The 8,615-nt window shown below is 44.6% G+C and overlaps 1 protein-coding gene across 2 annotated transcripts in view; it reads left to right on the top strand.

Moving 5' to 3' along the window:
- The window catches only part of STX11 (syntaxin 11), a 50,684-nt gene that overhangs the window by 15,066 nt on the left and 27,003 nt on the right, over positions 1 to 8,615 (top strand). The window contains exons 1-2 of one of the 2 annotated variants that reach the window (XM_012655539.1): positions 6,289 to 6,311; positions 8,478 to 8,582. The gene's annotated coding sequence lies outside the window, so the exon portion shown is untranslated. Of the gene's footprint in view, positions 1 to 6,288; positions 6,312 to 8,477; positions 8,583 to 8,615 lie in introns of those variants that run through there. The other variant, XM_012655538.1, reaches the window with a different exon arrangement.

Genomic DNA, 8,615 nt, shown 5'->3' with positions numbered 1-8,615 from the left:
AAAAAAAAAAAAAATCTTTTTCTAACTATATGAGAGCTAGATATATATTCTAAATCTTGTTACGTCTGGGTGCCTTCCTCTAAAAGGCTATCTCAGGGCCCTGAGCTCGGTGCTTACTTTGGTCGTTTATTCAATCATCTTTCAACAAATATTTATTGAGATTGTCCAGTGTGCTAAGTACTGTGCTAGGTTTTGGGTAGTAAGTGAAACAGACACAATCCCTGCCTTATTGAAACTTACGGTTTAGTAGGAAAGTGAGTCGAATGATGTAGAGGACGACTTAAATAGGGTTGGAAGTCTGCATTCCTAAAGGGAATCTTCAAGAGCAACAGAACCACATGACCACTGAGTAGTGTCCAAATATCATATTTAAACATGAAAATTAGAGAGCTTGTAGCAGCCGTTGACATGCAAAAGAGCCAGAGACTTCCTAAGCAGCACGTTTCCTGTCTCTTAAAAGAAGGATCTTTAACTTAAATTTTAAGCTGGCTAGTTCTGGAAAAGCTTATCCAAATATGATTTGTGAGACGAGGCACAAGTGGCTACCAGGATCTAGAAAGTGCTGCCTAAGAACTGTCTGCAATAACAGAAATGTTCTATTCTGCACTGTCCAACATAGTAGCCACTAGTTATGGTGGCTAATGCGACAGAGGAACTGAATTCTAAATTTTATTTTAAATTTAATTAATTTAGATTTAATTAGCCACATGTGGCGATGGTAATGTACAGTGAAGATCTAGAACAAGATGTGCTGGCTGGGGTTGCTGAGCCCAAGTTGCTTCATTTAACCTCATTTCCCTTTTCGACTGGGTTAACAGCAAGGTTAGTAAATTACTCACACAACATCATGTGCTCTGCGGGGTATGAAATAGAGAGAAATTACTGATCGCCTAAGAAAAATAAATGTTGGCAAGGAGGTGAAGAAATTGCAAACCGTGTGCATTGCTGGTATGAATGTAAAATGGTGCAACTACTGTGGAAAATAGTCTGATGATTCTACAAAAAATTAAATGTAAAATTGCCATATGGTCCTGCAATTCCACTTCTGGTTATATACACCTCAAAAATGAAAGCAGGGACTCAGATATTTGTATATCCATAGTCATAGCAGCATTATTTGAAATAGCCAAAGGTGGAAGCAACCAAGGAGTCCATTAACAGATGAATGAATAAACAAAATCTGGTATACACATACAATGAAATATTATTCAGCCTTAAAAAGGAAGGAAATTCTGACACATGCTACAAGGTGGATAAACATTAAAGACATAATGTAAGTGAAATAAGCCAGTCACAAAAGGGCAAATATTGTATAATTCGATGTATATGAAGTAGAGTAGTCAAATTCACTGAGGCAGAAAGCAGAATGGTGGGGTCTAGCAAGTCCACTACTGGGTATATATCCAAAGAATATGAAGTCAGTATGTTAAGGTATCTGCACATCTGTGTTCGCTGCAGCACTATTCACAATAGCCAAGGTATGGAATCAACCTGAGTGTCCAACAGTGGATGAATGGACAAAGAAAATGTGCTATCTAAACACCATGGAGTACTATTCAGCCTTACAAAAGAAGGAAATCCTGTCATTTATAATGACTTAAATGGACCTGGAGGACACCATGTTAAGCGAAATAAGCCAGGCACAGAGAGCCGACTACTGCATGATCACACTTACATGTGGCATCTAAAAAAGTAGAACCCAGAAAGAGAGAGTAGAATGGAGGTTACTAAGGCCTGAGTGGGGGAGGCGTTAGGGAGGCAATGTAAGCAAAGAAAAAAAAGTAGAAAGGGATGGGGGAGGGGAGAATATGGAGTTTGTGTTTAATGGGTATAAAATTTCAGTGGGGGAAGTTAAAAAATTTCAGGAGATGGACAGCAGTTGATAGTTACAAGGCAATGTGAATGTACCTGTACTTAATGCCACAAAACTGTATACCTTAAAATGGTTACAATGGTAAATTTTATGTTTTATATATCTTATCGCAATAATACAAAAATCTTAAGCATATTCTCTGTCTTCAAGGAGTTCTCACGCTAGCATGAAAAAGCAATGGTGGTTGGTGATTACTACATGGTGCAGGGATGTGGAATGACTCATGTGGCTGAGGGCCATGGAGGACTTGCTTCTCACAGGGGTGGCTGGGCTAGATGACCTTCCAGCCCTGGGATTCCATGGGTTTAGGAGGCTTGCACGCATAAGGAATGGCAGTAGTGTGCAGGATGATGGCCGTAGGTGACAAATCTTCACACAGCCGCCATGCCCCTCTTCTGCCCTGTTTCATCTGGGTCTTGCCCTAAGGCCCTCCTTAGTCCTCATCTCTCAAAAAGTCCAGACTGGAGGTGAGAGCCAACGTCTCCAGAAAAATTTACAAAACAAGCACACCTGCAGTGTTCAGCTGGGTGGGGCAGAGCAATTGTGTAGGAGAATCCAGATTGGCCATATTCTAAATCTTGTCGTTATCATTATGTGCATACTTCCACAATACCAGTCTCAAACATCTCACTCTGATAACCACCTTGCATTTTTCCAACTAAATCATTCTGTCTCCCAACTGCAATAATTTCTCAATCCCCTGGAACTACCAATCCATTGATTCCCAATACCTTTTCATTTTGCCTCAAAACTGTCTTCACATTCTCTCTTCCCCACCTACCTGGTTTAGATGCCATGGTCCTTCATAATAATCATTCTCTTGCATATACCCTCTCTCTCCCCTGGCACTCACCTGGCAACTCCAAACTTTGGTTCCATGTAGATCTCTGCCTAGTTCTGTTTGTACCCAAGTAGGTAGATGAAGCTGGGGAGAGCACATGGCTGTACCAACTGACTGTCTTTCACATTCACGCTTCCTGACCTTGAACGAGCCTTTACTGCTATCCAACAACCCAACTCTATTTTCCAAGTCCATTTACTTTCTCACTGTCCTGGATGACTATTTCATACTTTCTCTTCTCTGCTCAAACTTCCTCTCCACTCGTCATCCTTAGCTGATGATTTTGCTCTGTATTTCATTGATAAAGCATGTTCCTGTCCCCACATTTACCAGCATCTGTGTCATACATTCTGACTCCCCTCCCATTACCAGGGATGCACGCTCTCTTTTTCCATTTAACCCCAACTTTCCATTTGTTCATGGGATCCCACACCCATTCATCTGCTTGAAACTTTGTTCTGGCAAGTATCCCTTTGTCCCCTGCATCATCACTTGTTCCTTCCCTTTTGGTTCATGCCCATGAGCACACAAACATGTATATCTTTTAATTAAAAAATACCTCCTTTGTCCATATGGTTCCTTCCAGTTTCTGCTCCATTTCTGTTTCCATTTACTCTTTTTATTCTCTCTGAGCTCACTCCAAACAGTCTTTGGTCACTGTACCACCAAAACTCCTCTTATCAAGTTCACCATTGACCTCTGCATGGCCAGGCCCATTGCTCAGTTTCTAGTTCTAATTTTACCCACTTTAGCAGCATTTGATAGTTACTCATTCTTTCTCGAAACATTTTTTTTACTTGATTTCTGGAACACTATCTCTCTTGGTTTACCTCCTATCTCGCTGATCATGCCTTCTCATTCTCCTTTCCTGATTCTTCATCTTCCTGACCTCTGAACTTTGGTGTGTCCCTGGACTCAGACTTCAGACATCTTGATTCTATCTGCACACCATCTATGTGCTGAAGATCTCCAAATGTACACCATCATCCCAGACTCATCTGACCAATTGCCTTTGTGGCAATTTGACAATTCCAAACTTAAAGTGTCCAAAATAGAACTCTTACTCCCCAACAATCCTTCCCTCCCCCACCATCCCCACCTTATTTCTCAGGTATTCTTCCCCATCTCAGCACAAGATTCTTTCCTTCTAGTTGCTCTGAGTAAAAACAGTTTTAAAAAATTAAAAAAAAATTTTTTTGGTTTTATTAAAGGCAGTGTTATTTTTTTGTAGAGATGGGGTCTTGATATGTTGCCCAGGCTGATCTTGAACTCCTGGCCTCAAGCACTCTTCCTGCCTCAGCCTCCCATAGTGCTGAGATTATAGAAGTGAGCCATCATGCCCAACCTGCTCTGAGTAAAACCTCGACTTACCTTTGGCTCCTCTTTCTCTCTCATGCCTATATCCAATTAATCAGCAAGTCCTGTCAGCCTCTCCTTGGGAACATATCCAGAACCTGACCACTTCTCACCAGCTTTACTGCTATGGCTTTGTATTAGTCAGGGCTAGCCAGAGAAATAGAATAAATAGTATATATGCATATATTAATAGACAGGTAGATATCTGTCTCTATATAAAGAGATCAAATATATATATTGTAAGGAATTGGCTCATACAATTACAGAGGCTGAGAAGCCCCAAGGTCAGTGGACAGCAAGCTGGAGACCCAGAAGAGCTGATGGCCTAGTTCTAGTTTGAGTCTGAAGCCTGAGAAGCAGAAGAGCCAATGGTGTCTGAGTCCAGTCTCAGTCCAAGGTCAAAGGCAGGAGAAGACTAATGCTTCATTTCAAAGACAGTCAAGCAGAGATAGCTTACCTACTCAGCCTTTTTGTTCCATTCAGGCCTCCAGTGAATGATCACACCCCTCTCCCCCAATCAGGAAGGGCTATCTGCTTTACTCGGTCTACCCATTTAAATGTTAATCTCATCAGGAAATACCCTCACAGACACACCAAAAATAACGTTTAACCGAATATCTGGGCAGCTCATGACCCAGTCAAGTTGACACAACTAATTAATCATCACAGCTTCCTAACTTGTTGATCTGCTTTTATCTTTGTCCCTTAATCTATCCTCAACATAACTGGATTTTTTTAAAAAGCCTCATTATTTAGCTCCTCTGCTAAAAATTCTTCAACCTTCTCATCTCAATGTGAAATTAACATTGGACTATCATGACCACCAAGGCCCTACATGCTGTGTTCCCTCTCCTAACCCCACTGCTGTCACTCTTCCCCCACTCTTTCTGTTCTGCCCGCAGTGACGTTTCTCCAAGAAGCCAAGCATGCTTCTGCCTCAGGGTCTTTACATCTGCAGATCCCTAGGCTTGAAATGGTCGTATTCCAAATATCCACCTACTCTCCTCCCTCAATAACTTTCTTATCTAGAGCCTTACAATAAACCCATTTTTAAAAATACAGCACCCATCCCTCTTATTTTACTTTCTTAAAAAATTAACTGTGTTCTTTTAGAACAGTTTTAGATTTGCAGAAAAATTGCTAAGGTAGTACAGAGAATTCCCATAAATTCCATTCCCAGGTTTCTCTATTGTACCATCTTACATTAGTGTGGTACACTCATCACAACTAATAAAACAATCTTGGTACTTATTAATAATGAAAGTCCATGCTTTATTTGAATTTCCTTAGTTTTTACCTAATGTCCTTTTTCTATCCCACAATCCCATCCAAGATACACCTTACATTTCGTTTTCATGTGGCAGTTCTAGGCTGTGACAGTTTTTCGGACTTTCCTTGTTTTTGATGACCTTGACAGCTTTGAGAAATACTGGTCAGGTATGTCCCACTATTGAAATTTGTTTGATATTTTTCTCAAGATAACTGGGGTTATGAGTTTTGGGGAGGAAGACCACAGAGGTAACATTGCCGTTTTCCTCACATCATATCAAGCGTATATGTCACCAATAGGATTCATGACTGTCATGTTGACCTTGAGCACCTGGCTGAGGTATTGTCTGTTTATAAAGCTACTCTTTCTCCCTCCTTTCCATATTGTACTTTTCTGAAAGAAGTCACTATGCATAGTCCACGCTTAAAGAGCAAAGAGTTATTCTTCTCTTTCTTGAGGGTGGAGTATCTACATAAATTATTTGAAATTCTTCTGCACAGGAGATTTGTCTCTTTCTCCCATTTATTTATTTATTTATTGAATCATTCATTTATATCAGTATGGATTCATGGCTATTTTTGGCTTTGGGTTGCAATCCGACACTATTTTATTTTCTTTGTATTTGTTTGAATTGTTCCAGCTTTGGCCACTGGGAGCTTTTTCAGTTGGTTCCTGTGTTTTTGACATTGCCCCATCAATACAGGATTTGTATTTTTCTTTTTTCTTTTTCTTTTTTGAGCACTTCCTTTTAAGCCTCAGCCTTGTTTTTGAAGGTACTTTGCCACCACCTCGCACGATGCGCACCTTCTCTGTTTCTCTCTCCCCACTGAAATGCCAGGGCGTCGAGAGCAGGGTCTTGGCCACAGTATTTTTGCCCACAGTATTCTCAGCACTGAAGCAGACGCTGAACTGGTGTTCAGTGAATGAATGAACCGGGCAGGTGCTGAGGCTGATTCGAGGGCTGAGTCCAGGTGGGTGCTGGGAAGGCGGTGCCGAGTCTCAGGGTGACCCGCTGCCTCCTTGCTCGGCGCCTCGCGGGTCGCCGCTGGAGCAGGACCGGCCGCGGCCTCTCGCAGCCACACCCACGCTCAGAAACGGCTTCGAGCGTCTTGCCGCGGAAACGCACCGGACTGCAAATGTCACCAGCGCTGCGGGGATTCCCGGGGAAAGTCCGGCGCGCTCTTGCGCGGGGACCACAGGATGAACGGAAGAAGTGCCCCGTGCGGCAGACACCCCACTAACCCGGCCTGTGGGGGCGCGCGGGACAGGCTAAAGCGTGGCCCGGTTCCGGGCAGTCGGGAGCGCTCTGACTCCTCGCTGGGCGGGAAGCAGCGCACGGGGAGCCTGCGGCCGCCGCGCCCCAGCGCTGTCACCCCGGGGCGGGGCCTGGTCCCCAGCTGCGATCGCTTCCGAAGCGGCGGGGGTTGGGCCGGCGGCGCCCAGATGCGGCGGCGCGGAGCTCGGGCGGCCGTGGGAGCCGCCGGGAGTCGCGCGACAAGTGTCCGTCCCCATCGCGGCGCCAGCGCGGGACCGGCGCCGGGGCAGGAGAGGGGCTCCTCGGTTCGTACGCTCGCTCCGGGTGCTGGTTCGTTTTCTCTCCTCGGGTCCTCTTTTATCCTCCCCACTCCTCCCAGAGCAGGGACGCGCCCCGCTGCGCTGTGCGGGACGGGGGTCAGGGGGACCTGCGGGGACGTGCCCCGGGAGGGACGCTCGCTCGCTCGGGGACCGACGGCCGTGCCTTAGGTGGGGGTTCCGGTCTGGCCCAGGTCCTCACGCAGTCTCTGGGCACCTTGGGGAGCGCAGCATTGGGGTTCTCTTACAGAGCGGAATGGTTCATTATCTTTAATTTCAGAGGGCGAGGGACTGAGGATTGAGTGTTTCATAGGACTCATTTCAGAGACACCTGTTGATAGGCTGCCATTCTAAAGTATCCACCTGAGACAGCTTTTGTTTTACGACGAAAGGCTGAAGTGCTGTTTTAATGAGTGGGGACGCTGTCGCTGTTTGATCACCTCTCCACTTCCTATTAGGGTGCACTTTCTCAAAACCATCAGTATGGGTACTTCTTGACTTGAACCCGCATGTGACTCAGAAGCCGGGGTAGAAGCCAGGCCATCCGGAGAAACTGACGCCGCCTTGAAACAGTTCCTTCCAAGTGCACACAAGACTTTGTTTCGGGAGAACGGGGACCAGAAGCGGTGGCACTGCCCAGGAGAACCACACAGTCCCGAGGGGGAGTGCTCTCTTTTTCTAGACTGTGCTGACACCAGCTGGGATCTGTATTACTTCCTGTGGTTCTCACGCACTTGTTCAAGACGTTTCTCAGCAGAGGGAGGAGTTGTTATTTCCACACGGGTATCCAAAAATGAGTCACAGAGCTGTTCTCTTAATTGTGAGACTTTGTTAATGAACTTTTGAGATGTGAAGTTTGCTCTGTCTCTTTTTAAAATAAGACTCTAGATGTGAAATGCCAGCCTGCTAAACTGGGGCGAGTGGTGTGGGAAGTAACGATTCAAGTTTTCAGTTTCCTAAAGCGCCTGATGGTACAACATACCAGCCAGGGTCACTGGGCTGATCTAAGATAAACATTAAAATCATGTGCTTTGCCACAGAGGCCCAAGAGAAAATTAATTTCATTATCAATAACCATTTTTGCTATTATTTTCACCGTATGGTAAAAATATGTCATTTTATGTAGTGATTAGAAGTCAGTCTGAAATCCAAATATTGGGCGCAGTTTGTCTTCACTAAATTAGTGCTAAAACCACATGAAAATTTTGAAGCAGGTGGTGCTAGTGGGAGTGGAGAAATTAAAATGTTGAAGCTGACAGATCCCGTGGCAGTAGGTAGCAGCCCTTAGGAAGAGACTGTACTCTATCTCAACACGCAGCTGGGATGGGAGCAACGTCTCTGTCGGAGCTGAGTTGAGCTGAGTTCAGCCCCAGCCAACGTTACTAGGCACCTTTTCTGTGCCAGCCTCTTCCCATAGCTCTAGTTATACAACTGTGAGTCCTGCCGACAAGGGCCTTAAAGACTAGTGGGGAAGGCCGGCAAATCCACTAATAATGAGATGGATGCTAGGATAACTCTATGCCCAGAGTGAGGTTTCTGACCCAATGTGACTGATGTTTCTGCAGATATGGGATTTGGAATGGACCGATAGATCATTGCTGGAAGAAGAGGAAGGTCTTGAGTTTAGTCATCTACTCATCTTTGTAGGAAGCCTATTCTTTATTCAATAGGTGAGTTTAAAATATGTTAATTAGAAAGGCATG

This window comes from Propithecus coquereli, unplaced genomic scaffold (assembly GCF_000956105.1).
Source record: "Propithecus coquereli isolate 6110/MARCELLA unplaced genomic scaffold, Pcoq_1.0 Scaffold48, whole genome shotgun sequence".
NCBI lineage: Eukaryota > Metazoa > Chordata > Mammalia > Primates > Indriidae > Propithecus > Propithecus coquereli.
The sequence above is the reverse complement of the archived record's forward strand: the minus strand, read 5'-3'. Positions and strand labels throughout refer to the sequence as shown.